Below are 16279 nucleotides of genomic sequence, written 5' to 3'. Positions count from 1 at the left end.
TGAACAGCATCACCACTCAGAAACTCTCCTTGGTTTCCTTGCTCTTCTTCAAAACCTGACTATCTCAGTGAGACACGTCTCAAGCCTGCCCTTTCCTGTTTTCACACTGCTGCTGTCCAGGTCCAAGCACTGTCATCCCTCCTTTCGATTCCTTCCACAGCCCTTTATCCTCCCTGTGCCTCCTGGATTGGACCCCTTAACCCACGTCCTCCTGACTGGAGCTATCCTCACAACTGTCACCAAACCACCCCTGACAAAAGATTTCCACTGGTTCAACGTTACTGATGGCAGAAAACTGCTGCCCACTCTGGACAAAAAAAAAAAAAAAAAAAAGCAGATGCGTACACCCAAACTGTGCCTACAGTTTTAAAGGTTCATGGACACTAGGTATAGAATGTCTATTCACAAGACAAAGCCCAACCCCTTAATATACCTTCCTGACCTGAGCCCCACCATATCTCCACTATGCCTCACATTCACTTTGCCCCACCGCACCCGGCGTTCCTACACTAAACCCCTCACCTGTTCCCCCAGCAACATCTTGCCTTGTATGAACTATGCTCTCGTCCTGAGATATCCTTTAAAGGTCCTGTCCAACTGGCCATCTCCTCTCGAACTTCAAGATGCTGTCTTCTGAGGATGTTTCTGTGATATCTCTGTGACCTCCCTGCAGTGCCCACTGTGTACCCCACTGGGCTCTCACTGCTTTGGATGCACACTGCCACAGACTGCATAGCAGCCCTGTTTTGCTCATGTGTATGCCCGATTCTCCTCTCCTTCCACACTGAATCAGAAGATCCCCAAGGGCAGCAGCTTGAGGGTCTCAGTCCCAGGTTCTCCAGCATTTGGTAGCGATATCGTGAGAGCAGGCAGTGCAGAATGAATGGCCAGAATCTCATAACTGCACACTACCGCCTTCACCTACTGACAGAAGGGGAAATGTCCCTGGACATGCCAACTCTGTCACACACAGACACGCATGAGCCTGTGCCCCTGAGGCACCATGGTCAGAAGTGTGGCCACAGAAGTGGCTACTGAGGTTTGTCCTTTGGTCTTTCTAGACTTGCTCTGCTCTAGGACTTCCTGTCCTCCCCAGGGATAAGAACTTCTGACCCTCTACTTATACTTCCAACCCCATCTCTCCCATCTGTGTGAGCCAATGAAGAGAGCTGGGACCCTGAAGTTTGAGTGCAGTCTGAATGTTATTTTCCTAATCCATATAATGGCCATGGTAATGCCTAGTATCTGCGGTTTTGTGAAAATCACAGGTGATGGAAATGGGAGCCCAGAATTGGGCACTTTGCAGGTGCTCTTGCCTAGGTTCCCAGCACCATCCCTGATGAGGCTCCTTATCCTGGCTTCAGAGTTGTAGGGTTCACTAAAACCCCTCTTCCCAGAGCTCAAGTCTGCAAAGCCTAAGGAGCTGCCACATGGAGTAACAGATCAGAGGAATTCAGAACAAGAAGGGCAGAGTGAACACAGGCCTGACCAGAGAAGGGAGAGGCTCGGTGTACAGACGTGGTGCAGCAGCCAGGGTTGGGGATCTAGGCCTAGAGACTGGGGTAAGGGTCAAGGGTTAGGAACGGGTCCTATTCATTTAATCAGTCAGTGCAGAGAAAGCAGGGTGGGCAGAGAAGATAACGGACAGTGAGGTCAGTGTCTTCTTACATTCTGTATTAGGGTTCTCTGCACCCAGAGACAGAATGTCAGCTCTTTGAGGGCCAGGACTGTATCTTAACCACAATTTTGTGTAGCACAGGGCATGGCACATGATCAGCACGTTTTCTGAATGAAAAGATGCATGAATGGTGTGAGGTAACTCTCAGGTGAGTGATCAGCCTTGAGGAGGCATCCAGGCCAAGGCAGATGTCCCTTCTCCCAAGTCGTGCAGACCTTGGTGCCCTCCTGGTGCCATCCTGGGTCCCTGTCCAATGCACACTCCCGCATACACCCTCACAGTGGACGCACAAAGGTGCCTCCTCATGAAGTCACAGGCCCACACATAGCCAGGCACAGAGATGCACAGATTTGAGTACAGGCAGACCGGCACACTCCATACACACTCACACTCACACAGACAGAGGCTACTCTTACATATAGAGAGATGCCCTTCCTCACACATACAGAGAGCAGGTTATCACTCACACACACGCGTTCATTCACCTGGAACCTTCCTCCCCACCTAACACATGCAGGCACAAGTACAGACACACAGGCATGCTTTTGTCCACACAGACACATACACACAGAAAGACACTTTCCCACAGGCCTCACGTAGACAAGCACGCACACACACTCCCACACACCCTTCCTCTCACGGACACAGACAGACCACATTCACCCCTGCGCAGACTCCCGCTGGCAGACCCACCCACACGCCGGCACGCTCTCACACACGCTGCCGGGGCACTCGTGGTCAGCTCTGCGGCTGCAGCTGTGACCTTGAGGTCCCTGGGGCCTGTCTGGACTGTGCCTCATCACTTCCTGCTCCAGGGCTTCCAGCTCCAAACTCGAACTCCAGACTCTCTCCCGAGACTGTCTCATCCTCTCTCCAACTCTCTTCTCAGCACCATCTCCCCATCTGTCCAGGGTTTCTCACTGCTTCTTCCCCAAGACTTGCTCCTCCTCCCTGTTCCTGTCTCTTTCCCTCTCCAGGTCTGTCCCACCCCTTCCCCCAGATCCGGTCTAAACCATCCATCTTGTCTATTTTCCCATTCTGTCCTGCCTCCTACCCAGATCTGTCTTCTTTCTCCCGCTAGACTGGTCACACTGCTCCCCCCACCCAGATCTCCTTGCTACATGCCCTCGCCCCGTCCCGGGCCTGTTACTCTGTCCTCTGGCTCCATCCTACTCTCCCCCTCTAGCCCCACATCTGGGCCTCTGGAACCACAGCTGGTTCTCATTAGGAGGGGGAGGGGCGAGACTGTTCATTGGGGCCTGCAATGTGATGTCAATCCACACCCCCCCACCCCTAACGCACACACACAGCCTGTGTGTCTATAGGACCTGGGAGCAGGGGGAACATGGGAGAGGAAAGAGGTGGGCTGAGGGGGAGTCGCAGGGGGACCATAAGGGAAGGGTGCTCCAGGAGGAAGCAGAGGAGTGGCCTGAGGTGCTGAGGGGAAGCTGGGGGAGCTGGCACCTCGCAGGCCTCCTCCCTCAACTTCCTGTCCCAGGGCCAGGAAGGGGCAGGGACCAGAAAGACAACAGAGTGAGGAGGGGGCTACAAAAGGCAGACTGGCCCAGAAGTGGAGGAAGAAGAGGGTTGCCTTGGGCGAAGGGAGGTGAAGGAACAGGGCCAGGCATAAAGGAGAAAGGAAGAGAGGCGAGAGTTCTCACAGGGGATGACTGGGAGCAAGACTGGGGGAGAGTGAGTGTGTGTCGGCAAAGGAAAGAGTGAGGAGTTCACACAGAAAGGGGAGGTAAGTCAGAGACGGGAACAGCTGGGCTGGAGTGAGGGGGGAGCATAAATAAAGGAAAGAGTTAGGGCTGGGGAGAGGGTGTGGGGAGCAGAAAAGAGGAAAGGAGGAGTGAGGACAGGAGGAAGAGGAGAAGGCTGACAAGCTGGCTTCCCTGGATGTCCCCTGGACAACCTCATGGATGGGCAGCTGGGCAGTGCCCGGGCCTGGCTCTGTCTCTCCCGAGGACTGGTTCCCATTAGGCACCTCAGGGAGAGGCCGGGACGGATGTGAGCACAGAAGGCAGAAGGAAAATTTCTTTTCTGAGCTGTTAGTGTGCTGGCAATTCATAGACGGTGCCTTATTTAATCATCTTAATCATCCTAACAGCCTGGGTCAGGGAGGTGTCCCACCTTTCAGCGAGGAAACTGGGGCTGGGAGTTAAACAACTGTCCTGAGTTAACACAGCCTTTTTTTTTTTTTTTAATAAAGCATTTATTTATTTAATGATTACTAATCTAATTGCGGACTGTACCCACTCCAGTTGCATGGTTTCTCCCTTCTCTTGAAAAGTTACTCTTCAGAATTATGTTTTTATCATTTCTAGTATGTCTTTATCACTTCACTGGCTTTAAAGTTATCCATTTTATTTCTCTATTTCTTGTGGTTATCTTTAAAGTTTTAGCATCTAGACTTAGCTTACCAAAACCTAAAGTGATTATTTTTGTCCTCCTTCTGACATAGCCTTGATCTTATCCCAGGAGTATGCACTCCACGCTGCCTGAGATTCATGGAGAAGGGAAAGATGGAGGGAGGCAGAAATTACAGGGGAGCTGAAGGGAGAGACCTAGCAAGACAGTGGAGACCTGGAGAAGAGAACCCACGGGAGGAGGGGCACCAAGGACAGGGTGTTTGTAGCCCAGGTCAGTGGCAGTGGGACAGAGTAGACAGAAGAAAAATGTGAGGAGGTGAGGTTGACAAGACTTGGCCACCTACCCTTCAGGAAGGGTGAGGGAACAGAAGGGCTCTAGGTTGACTCCCATTAATGCTGGTCTGATTACCAATGTGGGGCCATTAGGATACCACAGAGGAGAGCCATTTTGGGGGTGCCTGTTGGGGTCTTCTCATGGGGATGTCCCTCACACAGTTAGATTTGCAGGTCTGGAGCTGAGGATAGAGGTCTGTTTGGAGATATGGATTTGGACCTGCTAAGGAGTAACTGAGACTCTTGGGTGCGGAGACCCATCAGCTAGGATGTGTGGAGAGAAAAAAGAGACTAAGACAGAACCCTGGGGAAGAGTACATTCAAGGGGCAGCCAAGGAGAACTTAATTCTTCTTGGAGAGGAATGAGGAGGCCATATCTCAGAAGTTAAGGAGAGAGCATTTCAAAAAGGTCAGTAGTGTCCAATGCTGCTGAGAGGCCAAGTAAGATGAAGACTGAGAAGTGACCATTGGTTTTAGCAGTAATAAGGTCATAGTGATCTTGGGGAGAATCATTTCAGGAGACTCCTAAGGGAGCAAGCCTCTTGCAGTGGGAAACGACAGGGAATGAATGAACTAGCCATAGACAAGATGTCAGCATAGAGTCATCCATCAACATGTGCTTACTGCACACCTAGAAAAGAAAGGCAATGTGTCATGGTGAGGAAGGACAGGACAGTGCTGAAGACTGGACTTGGGCCAAACCAACTCTGGGATTTCTCTCCAGTTTCTCACTTGCTAGTTATGTAACCTTTGGTGAGCCATTTAAATGTTCAGTGCTTCCATTTGCTCGTTTATAAAATAGGAACAGTAATAACACTATAGTGTATTTGCAGTTAGAATAGTGTGTGGCATAGAGTAGGCATTTTATAAGTGCACAAGCTACGGTGGTTAGGAAGATGGGCTCTGCTGAGTCAAATTCAGACTCTGCTGCTTATGGTGTAATCCTGGGAAAATTGTTTAATCTTTCTAGGCCTGAGTTTTCTCTTTTGTAAAATGGGGATCAAAGTGCCTGTTTTATATAGTTGATAGGGGAGTTAAATGAAAGAATGCCACGAAAAACTTAGCATGGTGGCTGGCACACAGTGAAGGCTCAATGAATGTCAGCTACCATTGTGTGCCAGATGCTCACAATAACCCTGGGATAAGTGTTATTCTACAGGTGAGGAGACAAAAGCTCAGAGCAGGTAGCAGAGAAGCATCTGCAACACAGCTCCAACAGACTCCAAAGTTAGTGCTTTCTCATCTACAGTATTGCTTCTCTGCTGGAGGACATGGAGCAGCCTGATAAAGGGTCATGGAAATGGCCAGGCAACCGAACAGGGAAGGTGCCTGAGACCTGTGGGTAGGAGAGTAATTCCAGCGTGCACATAAGGTGGATCAGAGGTGATCAGTGACAAGGCAGTTATAGGTCCAGGTTGAGGGTCAGGTGGGCGTGAGGTCAGGTAGTGAGAGGGGAAGTGACCAGAGGAGGCTTGGAGGTTTCTAGAAGGCAAAGGGAAAAACAGGAGGGATGGGTCCAGGGCACGCATGTGCAATAATTCATTGATATATTTACTCAATTAGTATCTATTTCAATAGATACTTGACCTACAATGTGCCAAACACCATTTAGTTCAGTTTAGTTCAGTTCAGTCGCTCAGTCACTCATGTCCGACTCTTTGCGAACCCATGAATCGCAGCACGCAAGGCCTCCCTGTCCATCACCAACTCCCGGAGCTTACTCAAACTCATGTCCATCGAGTCGGCAGTGCCATCCAGCCATCTCATCCTCTGTCGTCCCCTTCTCCTCCTGTCCCCAATCCCTCCCAGCATGAGGGTTTTTTCCAATGAGTCAACTCTTCGCATGAGGTGGCCAAAGTACTGGAGTTTCAGCTTCAGCATCAATCCTTCCACTGAATACCCAGGACTGATCTCCTCAAACACCATTCTAAGCAGTAAAGACACATCAGTGACCTGGACAGATCACATCCCTGCCTTCATGTTGTTCACATGGCTTGGGCATTGGTCAGGGGCTGGCAGGGCAGGGTGAGGGATCTAGGGGTGGTGGGATGAGCAGCAAGAGCCTGGTCTTAAGGTCTAACTCTCATATGTAGGGTCCAGGGTACACAGGAGGCTGGTGAGGCAGCAGAGAAGTTGGAGATGTAGAGGGAAGAATGAGTTTGGGGAAATGAGATGTTGAGAAGAAGAGTAGTAGAGGGGCTGAGATTGTGGAAGTAAAACAAACTAAATTAAGAGTTGAACATTTAATAGCCATTTTCTTTCTCAATCCTCAAAACAACTCTACTGTTACCTCCATATTCAACTGAGGAAAGAGAAGCTCAGAGAAGCTAAGGTGATCCAGGTGATAAATGGTGTGACTGGAAGGTGTGAGGTACAGCCCTCCTTTCTTTCCTCCCTTTCCTCCTTCCTCACCAAGCATATGAGAGTGTGTTCCAGGCTCTGAGAAGAAAAAGCTCCCTCCATTGAGCAGCTTAGACAGAAAAACATAAACAACAGGCCTGGGGGTTCTAGGTGGACTGCTAGGAAGAGATGCCCTCTCAACAGGGGACAGAGGAACTGAGAAGCCCCTCCTAAGTGGTAGAGGCTGAAATGCCCAGCAGTAAGAGGATTACCTGGAAACACAGACACCAGAGCTGAAGGGAGGGGCAGGCAGCAGGAAACCAGGAAGGCGAAGGGATCCGATAGCTTGAACCCAGCAGAGGGGCTTTTGCTTGCAGGTGCCAGGGCATCAGAAAGTCTGATCTTACTTCTGTTACTACCAACAGGCAGAAAAAAAGAGGAAGAGGGCAACCTGGAAACCTGATAAGGGGAAGGGTCTGGGTGCCAGGAACAGGAGGGCACAGAGTGGTACGTGCGAGGGGGCTGTTAGCAGAAGGAGCAGCCCGTGACACCTCCTAGGAAGGGGGCCTGGTGGAGTAGAACAGATGGAGCAGCCCTGTAGCCCTGTGGCCTGATAGCATGTCAGAGCTTCCTCGGCTTCCACTCCCTCCAAGAACCCTAACAACCACGTGGCCCCATAGATTTGGATCTGCACATTTCTGACGTTTATTAAATATTTGGCAGCTGAATGAAAGAGAAATAAAGTACAGATCAGGGGCAAGGAAGAGGATCCAGGAAAAGAGAAGCCCAGGTGAAAGAGAGAGAAGAGGAGAGCCGTAGGGGAAGGAAGGACAACTTGTCGGGGAGGGGACTGGAAATGTCTCTGCTGGGTACGTGGGCATGTGTGGAAATGACTCTATTGTGTGGGCAGCTGAGACCAGGAGTCAGTCTTCTGAAGAGTGAATGAGAGTGAGCGAGGCGCTGTGAGGTGCCTCATTCATTCATTTGTTCATTGCCAAGCGTCTATAGAGGAACCTGGGGGATGTGAAGATGAATAACATGTAACATTGCCATTAAGGACGTCCCAGCTCAGGGAGAGAGAGAAAAAGTGAAGAGGCAATGACAACAGTGAGACAAGAGGATTCCAAGCTGGTCTGGTGGTCAGGAAAGGGAGCGTTTGAGAAGAGAGCTGAGGATGGGAAGGGGTCAGCCAGGAGACAAAGGGAGTAAAGGGCTTTTCAGGCACAGAGCTGTGTGTCTGAAGGGCCAGAAGCATGGAAGAATGCAGCGTCTTTGGAGAACGACAAGGAATTCAGCATGGCCGGGACTTGCAATGTGAGGGAACTATGGAAACAGGACAGGCTATGAGGCTGGGGAGGCTGGGGGGAGCCAGATAGTGACAGATCTCTGAAGCCTCCTTAATGTAGAAATCTCACCCAAGATAGTGCAAGGATACTAAAGAACGCTACGCAGGGAATGCTATGTCTGGATTTGCTTAGGGAAAAGATTGTATTGGAAGAGGGAGGAGTAGACGTCTAGGGAGATAAGTTAGGAGACTTTTGCTGTAAGTCATGTGAAAAGATGGTGAGATGAAGGCACTAGCTGAGCCCATGGATAAAAGGGGATGGCATGTCAGAGAAAGCTGGGAAGGAAGGAGAACCAACAGGTTCTAGGTTAGAGGACATGTAGAGGAGGGAGTGGCTACAGTTAATTTCTGGCTTTGTAGCTTGTTAACTGAGTGGAGATGGTGGTTTTGGGGAGGAAGGAATGATGCGATCAGGTCTGGGACATGTTAGCGGACTCTATAGTCTGGGCTCAATAGTAAAAATCCAAAAGGAAGCAAGTCTGCAGGTCTGGGGGTCTGAAGAGAGATCTGGAAGAAAAAGTTATTTGGGAGTCATCAGCTTATTCAGATGATAATTAAAGCCCTGGAAGTGAATGAGATAGATCACCCAGAGGGGTGTATACAGTGAGATGATAAGAAGGTCCAAGTCAGAACTCTAATAAATCGTAACACTTAGGGGTCGCCCAATCACACATAGCGTGCATGCGTGCTCAGTCGCTCAGTCGTGTCCAACTCTTTGCGACCCCATGGACTGTAGCCTGCCGGGCTCCTCCGTCCATGGGATCTTCCAGGCAAGAATACTGAAGCGGTTTGCCATTTTCTCCTCCAGGGGGTCTTCCTGACTCAGGGATCAAACCCGTATCTTCTGTGTCTCCTGTATTGGCAGGCGGGTTCTTTACCACTAGTGCCGCCTGGGAAGCCCTAGGTGCCACCCAAAGGAGTCCCCAAAGTAGACAGAGAAGGAACAGTCAGGAGGTGTTTTGAGAGAGGGATGCACAGATCCCACCCTATTGTATCATCATCTGTTTATTTGCCTGTCTCCTTTGCAGAGGGTAGGAACAGTGTCTTCTATCATCATATTCTCACCGCCTAGCAGTGTGCTTGGGACATGAGAGCTCATCAAATGTTGACAGAATAAAATAGCGGTTCAAAAGGCATTAGACATGAATGATTCAAAGTGGAAATAACAGTCAACAATGTTGGACCCTGCCAAGAGGTCAAGCAGTTGAGGACTTTTGAAAAAAGCCCCTAGATTTGGCAAATGAGAAGTCATGTTCTCTTAGGGAGAGCAGTTACATAGATGGGGCAGGAATAAATGGGAGGTCAGGAGGTGGGAACAGTTCAGTGCAGAAGAGCTTTTCACAAAACAAGGCAGTGAAGCAAAGCGAGAGAGCGTCTTAGCTAGTCAGGTATTTCAGAGTGCAGGAAAGTAGGAGAGCCTCCAGGCTCTTCATGTGCTCACAGGAGGAACAAGAGTGCACAGGGAGAATCTAGACACATGAATAAGACTCGAGAGTAATTCGTCGAGTGAGGTCTCCCCTGAGGCCGAAGTGGATGGGATCTCCAACAGCTGAGGGAATTCAAACTGGATGGCCTCAACTTTCTGAGTGGCTGACAGACCAAGTCTGTCTGTCATGTCCACTCTTCCTTCCTTCCTCCCTCTCCTTCAGCCTCCGTATCCATCCTGTCACTGAGTCCTTCTGACCCCACTGCTTAAAGAATTCCTGAAGCTACCGACTACCTCAATCTCTGCCGCCATTCTTCCAGTTCAGCCCAGCATTGCCCCCTCCTGAGTCCCTACAGCAGCCAACTATCCCCTTCCTTCCAGATGCCTCCCTCTAATCTCCACACTGCTGTCAGAGTGGTCTCTTTAAGACAGATCTGATCATATCACACCACAGCTTCAAATGATTCGGTGACTTTCAATTATCCCTGGGTTCGTTAAGCACTCATGTGACTTACAAGAAGTACATGACCTAACTAACCCTTCCTCACCTCTCCCAGACTCTCTGACCCACCCTCACATCATGCTACCAGTGCCAGGCTCATTGGACTGCCTTCCCCCTCAGACATACAATACTTTCTTAACGTGGGTTTTCCGGTGCTGCTCCCTAGGTTTGGCATACTCTCCACACACTCCACCTCACCGTCGCCTCTCCTCTGCTTGGTAGCCTCCTACTTATCTATCAAGCATAAGCTTCAACGTCACTTCCTTCCAAAAACCTCTTCCAGTTCCCCTTCAAGGGCTCAGGTTGGCCTGCTATGTGCTGCCATGTCACAGTGCTCACCCCATGGCCTGTAAGCTCCATAAGGGCAAGGACCATGTCTATTTTGTTCACCCTTGTAATGCTATCGCCTATCACACTGCTTGGCACAGAGTAGGTGCTTAATAGGTGTTCGCAGAATAAATGATCCAGTGGGTTGACTAACTAATCTGCTGAAAAAAATGAGGGATGCAAGGTTAAGGGATGTAAAAAACTAGAAAATATTTCATCTATTTGTTTATTTATGGAGGGCCCAGTTGAGGGTGCAATTTATAGAAGCATGAATTTATAGAAGCATCACTTGGTGTGGTTGGGAAATCATTCCAGCTGGGTTGAGACTTTGTGGGACGGGTGGTCTAAAGACAATGACAACGGAACAGAGTGGTCAAAGAGTGGGTGAAGTGATGGTCTTGGACATATACACTGGAAGGAGAGTATAAAGCCAGAGAGGAGAAGATTAAGAAAAAGCAAAAAGGTTAAGGGCAAGGGATCACTGTGAGGTTGAAGGGTAAGTGGAATGGGAGTGAGGGCATCAGGGAGCTCAAAGGACTCAGGAGGCTGTGGGCAGAGTGGAATGTAGGTGCAGAATTTCTGAGACAGACCAGTTCCACTGAGTGGTCCTGGGAGAGGAGATGGTAATAGGAGCTGAAGAACTCAAGAAACTGTGAGGCTACACTTGGAGGGACACTTAGAACCATGGCAGGATACGGGGGGAGGGAAAAACTGATCCAAATCCCCGAGTTTTCAAGGAACCAGAGGGTAACCCTGAGAGGTCTATGGGTGAGAAGAAGCCTTGGTGTGAGCATCATAAGTTAATGGGAGTTTATTCAGCAGTTGGGACCGCTCAGTCTGTGGCGTGTGCAGGACACCTAAAAGTGTTTCTTATGGGATGTTGGTAAGAGTGACTGTAACACAGCTTCCCGTTAGTGTCCGGTCTCTGAGACACCTGCTATGTACAGACAGCCCTGAAGTACAACCTAGATGCTGGTGGGCTGTGACAGGCTCCCCATGGATGCGTGTTGCTCCGTCAGTGTCTCAGGAAAGGTGCTGGCAGCAACCGTGTCTCCCATGCTGTGTGCTGGCTTTGACAGAGGTCCTGCGGGAATGTGTTGGCTGCACCATTTCTGCTGTGGGTGCGCACTGTTCTCAGAGCACCTTCTGTAAATGTGTGTTGGCTCTGACAGTGCTTCCGGGGGGTGTGTGGTGGCTGCGAAGGCATCTCTTGTGGATGTGTGCTGCCTGTGACTGTGTCCCCTGTGGGTATTTGAGGAGTTGACATTAGCAACAATATTTTTCTGGCCTATGACCCCGTGGCTGCGGGCCCAGCCCACGCCACACTGAGTTCATTGTGCTCCTGGACCTCCCCTTCCCCACCCCCTCCACGTGGGCCGAGGCTGGTGGTGACCTCCCTCTGTCCCCTGTGCGGGATTCTGATCTAGGCATCCTGGACACAAACTCAACACATTTCTGGGTGACAGGCCTCCAGCTTGGGCTTGGCCTGTCTCTTCTGTTTCTCTTTACTTCTCCCCCCTCAGCTTCTTTGTCTCCGTTTGTCTGTCACACACCCATCCTCCACATTCTGACACATGGCTCCCACAGAGGCGGGCAACACACATACACACACACACGCACACACACACACACTCTCCCTTACAAGGACTCGCTCACCAGACACACACTCACTCTGACCCACACCCCATCGTAGTGACACGCACGTACACACGGCCAGACACATACACGCAGACACACAACTCCCCAGTGACACGCACTGACTCACACTCGGCGATGCACTCGGCGCTCACACTCACACTCGGAGGAGCACACACACACCCTGCCCACACCCCCGGCACACTCACGCCGCCGCACACCCGACGCGATGACACACGCAGCACAAAGACCCCCAGCCCTGCCCCCACGCTCACGTTCACGCCAGCCCTCGTCCCGCAGGCCCAGGCCCCCCCTCCCCCATTGTCTCCGGCTCAGAACAAAGCCCCCGGCTCCGTCGCCGCCACCGCCGCCCGGGAGAGGCCGGCGGGCCGGCGGGCGCGGCCGGACGGGCCGGGCGGCCGCGGGCACTGACCTCCGCGCGGCGCGGGCTCTCTCGCCCGGTCCTGGGGCGCCGTCCGGCGCGGTCAGCCCCCCGGGCAGCGCCCGCCCGCGCGGGGCCTGGGGCTGCGCATCGTCCGCCGCCACTGTCTCTCAGTCCGCGAGCAGCTCCGGGCGACTGGCCGTCGGTCCGCGCGCCCCCGCCCGTCGATCGGTCCGTCCGCCGCCGCCGCCGGGGCGCCGCCTCCTCCACAGCCGCCCCGCGGAGGATGCGAGATTCGCCGCCGCGGCCCCGCGCCCCCCCCCCTCCCCTCCCCCGCCCTCCGCGCGGTAACCCGAACCCCCGCCCCTCCGCCCGCGAGCCCCCGCCTCCGCCCCCACCCGCGCTCCGCGCCGCGGCCCCCCCAGCCTGTCCTCCCTCCGCCCCTCGACTTCCCGGCCCCATCCCCGGCCGGATCCGGCCCCAGCGCCGCGCCGTCCCCGCGTCCCCGGTCCCTTCCCTTCTCCCGGTCCAAGCGCCCGGTCCCCTTTCCCCGTCCCGTTCTCCGCATCCCCTCTCCGCGTCCCCTTCTCCTTCTCGTCCTGCTCTTCCATCTTCTTTCCCGCCCCCTATTCCCCCACCGTCCGCTCTTCTCCCTCACTGTTCTAGTCTCCTCCCCTCCGAACCCTTTTCTCCCCGTTCCCTCTCCCTTCTTCCCATCGTCTTCTTCTCGTCCCATCTCCCCATTCTTTCCTCTCCAGCCTCCTATCTTCCATCCCTTCTCCTGGATCCTCTCTCCTCACCTCTTCTCCACACCAGTTCTCCCCGTGTCCTTTGCCTGCCCTTCTCCTTTCCCGTCTCCCCACCTCTTTTTCCCCAACCCCTTCTCCTTGTCCCTTTCTCCGTGTTTCCTCCCCACATCCCCTTACCTCCCAATTTCCTCTGTCATCTCTCTTTCCCCATCCTCTTCTTCCTTGTGAATCTCTCCATTCGCTCCTGATCACTTCTGTTTATCCCATGCTCTTTATTCCTTTTCCCTTTTTCGTCGCCTAGTTCTCCCTTCCTCACTTCCTCTTTTATCCCAAAGTTGAGGCTCCAGATGGAAGGGACTGGAACGAGGAGATTTAGGGTGGGTGTTCTCACTCAGGGTATATACTTCTCAGAAAAGGAAAGGGAGATGGAAACTGGGCAGGGAGGTAGGAAGGGTCTTGAGGGGCCAACTGGGAGAGAAAATGAAAATAAGTCCATCAGATGGAGGCGGACAGTGTTAAAGAACTAAAAAAGTTTTGATCCCTCTTCTCTGTCTTTCCTTATGACTGAGTGTAGGCTGTGAGTCTAAAGGTATTCTGGACCTTGAGACTTGTGCAAATGGTACAAAGAAATCAGGAACTTCTGGGGAGAGAAAACAGTTTCAATTCAAGCAGAAGGGAGTGTGATTTTTTCAAGAGGAGTGAAGACGCTGGAATCCTTGATAGCATCCAGGTTTCTGGCTTGGGCAGCTGGGTTTGGTGGTGACATTCACTGCGTTGGACAAAAGGAGGAGGAGTAGCTTGCAGAAGGCTGATTTTAGGAAGATGATGACTTTTGATTTGGGCTGCTGACTTTGAAGTGCCTGTTGGCTAGGTAGGTCTGTAGCTTAGAAGAGCGGTCTGGGATGGACATAAATATTTGGGAATCATCTGCAAATACCATATAAGCTTGAATATAGGGTGAGGTTTTTGCTGTTTTGTTTTTCCAAAATCATACCAAAGGAAAGAGGGAGTAACCTTATACTTGAGTCCTTACAAAGTCTCTCATATTACAGGGTTTGCTCTCATTTACTTTATTTTGAACAACAAACCACTGGATAGGGCAGTATGGTATGGTGACTAAGCTTGTGGACTCTGGAGCCAGACTGCCTGACTTGGGGTCCAGACCCTGCCATTTACAAGCTGTGTGGCTTTTAGAAATTCACTTAACCTGTCTTTGACTCAGTTTTCTCATCTACAAAGCCAGACTTAGGGTTAAATTATTAAATAAATGTAAATATACTTGGCACATAGTAAGTGGTCCATAAACGCTATCTATTTTTACTGTTCGGGCAAGACCCATTAACCTGAAATGTCCTCAGTAATAGTTGACTGTGTAAGTCACTTGCCACAGAATCGATAGTCCCAGCTTTGATAACTATTCCTGGTAATACAGTCTCACAACTGCATGTGTTGGATGTTTCTAAGGATGTTTTATAAACAGTGCTTTAAAAAGCAGTACTGTAGTATTTGGGAGGGGTTCTAGGCTGCTGGAAATGTTCTCTCTCTTGGCCTGAGTGATGCTATATAGATGTTTTACTCTGTGACTATTCATTAAGCCAAACACTTACGGCTTAGACCATTTTCTATATATTATACTTCAGTACAGAACAAATCTAAAAAGTTATTTTTAAGAGGCAAAAAAAAAAATAAATAAAAGGCAAAAAAATTAAGTGACTTTTAGAAGTCATGAATATACTCTTGCAGGATGCAAGCCAAACATTAACTGCCTTAGCGTGATGCAAATGGGACCTGTAACTTGGGATAAAGTTTCCAATGACTGCATTACATATGGATTCAAACTGTGCTGTGTCCTCACCCAAATTCTGCACTTAGACTGAAGAGAAGGTCATCTGTTTTGGAAAATAGATAAGATGGCTGAAAAAGTGACCCTAATAATGAGGAAGATACTGCTTTGGATAATTCATGTTAAAAGATGCATTAAATTATTTATTGAATTATGAATATGGAAAGAAAGGCATGTTTATAAATCAATGTATTATTTATAAATATTTATATTTCACGATGATCCTGTGCTGTGCCCAGTTGCTCAGTTGTGTCTGACTCTTTGTGACCCCATGGACTGTAGCCTGCCAGGCTCCTCTGCCCATGCAATTTTCCAGGCAAGAATACTGGAGTGGGGTGCCATTTCTTACTCCAGGAGATCTTCTTTACCCAGGGACTGAACCTGCATCTCTTGTGTCTCCTGCATTGGCAGTATTCTGTACCATTAGCATCATCTGGGAAGCCCTTTGTGATGATACATGAATTTAAATATATGTATAATAAAGTCCATTAACTGATAGAAGTAGAATTTTGGTTGTTTCAGCCTCATCCCTCAAGGTACATGTTTTCAGTTTGGTCAAAAAGCTTTCTGGGTTTTCTCACTGGGAAAACGAGAAACCATCTTAGGCAAGGAGTGCTGATCAGGGTTGAATGACACAGAAGAATCCAGGGAGGCAAGGACTGAAAAGTATCCATTGGACTTGGCCAGAGGGAGAGCATTGATGACCTTGGAGACAAGGTAGGGGGAGTGGCAGGGGTGGAAATTAGTTAGCAGTCAGTAAAGGAGTTGGGTAAGGGATGAGGAACTGAAGACATGCAGTACAGCCTGTTCTTTAAAAAGGCTAGACTTAAAATAAATAATAAGGCTAGACTACAGGAAGGAGAGAGATCTATTGCAGGGGGCAAGGGACAGGTGTTTTAGGGGGCCAGAGAGTTTTTCAAATCAGAGAACCTAAATTCTCTTATCTCTCTTTATTGAAGATATGTATTAATGGCCACTATGTGCCAGCTTTATGCTTAGGATATATTGTTAGGCTATGACTAAGGAGTATTCAGAAGCTGTGAAGACAGATCTGTACATTGGCACTGGGTAGTGTAATGATAGAGGAAAGCATGGGATTGCAGGCATAGTTCAGTTCAGGTGCTCAGTTGTGTCCAATTCTTTGCGACCCCATGGACTGCAACATGCCAGGCCTCCCTGTCCATCAGCAACTCCTGGAGATTACTCACACTCTTGTCCATTGAGTCGGTGATGCCATCCAACATCTCGTCCTCTGTCGTCCCCGTCTTCTCTCACCTTCATTCTTTCCCAGCAACAGGGTCTTTTCAAATGAGTCAGTTCTTTGCATCAGGTGGCCAAAGTATTGGA

General features: G+C 50.3%; 1 protein-coding gene across 1 annotated transcript in view; it reads right to left on the bottom strand.

Moving 5' to 3' along the window:
* The window catches only part of DCHS1 (dachsous cadherin-related 1), a 36742-nt gene extending 24063 nt beyond the window's left edge, over positions 1–12679 (bottom strand). Inside the window, exon 1 of the mRNA XM_043905145.1 lies at positions 12392–12679. The gene's annotated coding sequence lies outside the window, so the exon portion shown is untranslated. The remainder of the gene's footprint in view (positions 1–12391) is intronic.
* Positions 12680–16279: the final 3600 nt, after the last annotated feature.

The sequence above is a fragment of the Cervus elaphus genome, chromosome 1, assembly GCF_910594005.1.
Source record: "Cervus elaphus chromosome 1, mCerEla1.1, whole genome shotgun sequence".
NCBI classification, from domain to species: domain Eukaryota; kingdom Metazoa; phylum Chordata; class Mammalia; order Artiodactyla; family Cervidae; genus Cervus; species Cervus elaphus.
The sequence above is the reverse complement of the archived record's forward strand: the minus strand, read 5'-3'. Positions and strand labels throughout refer to the sequence as shown.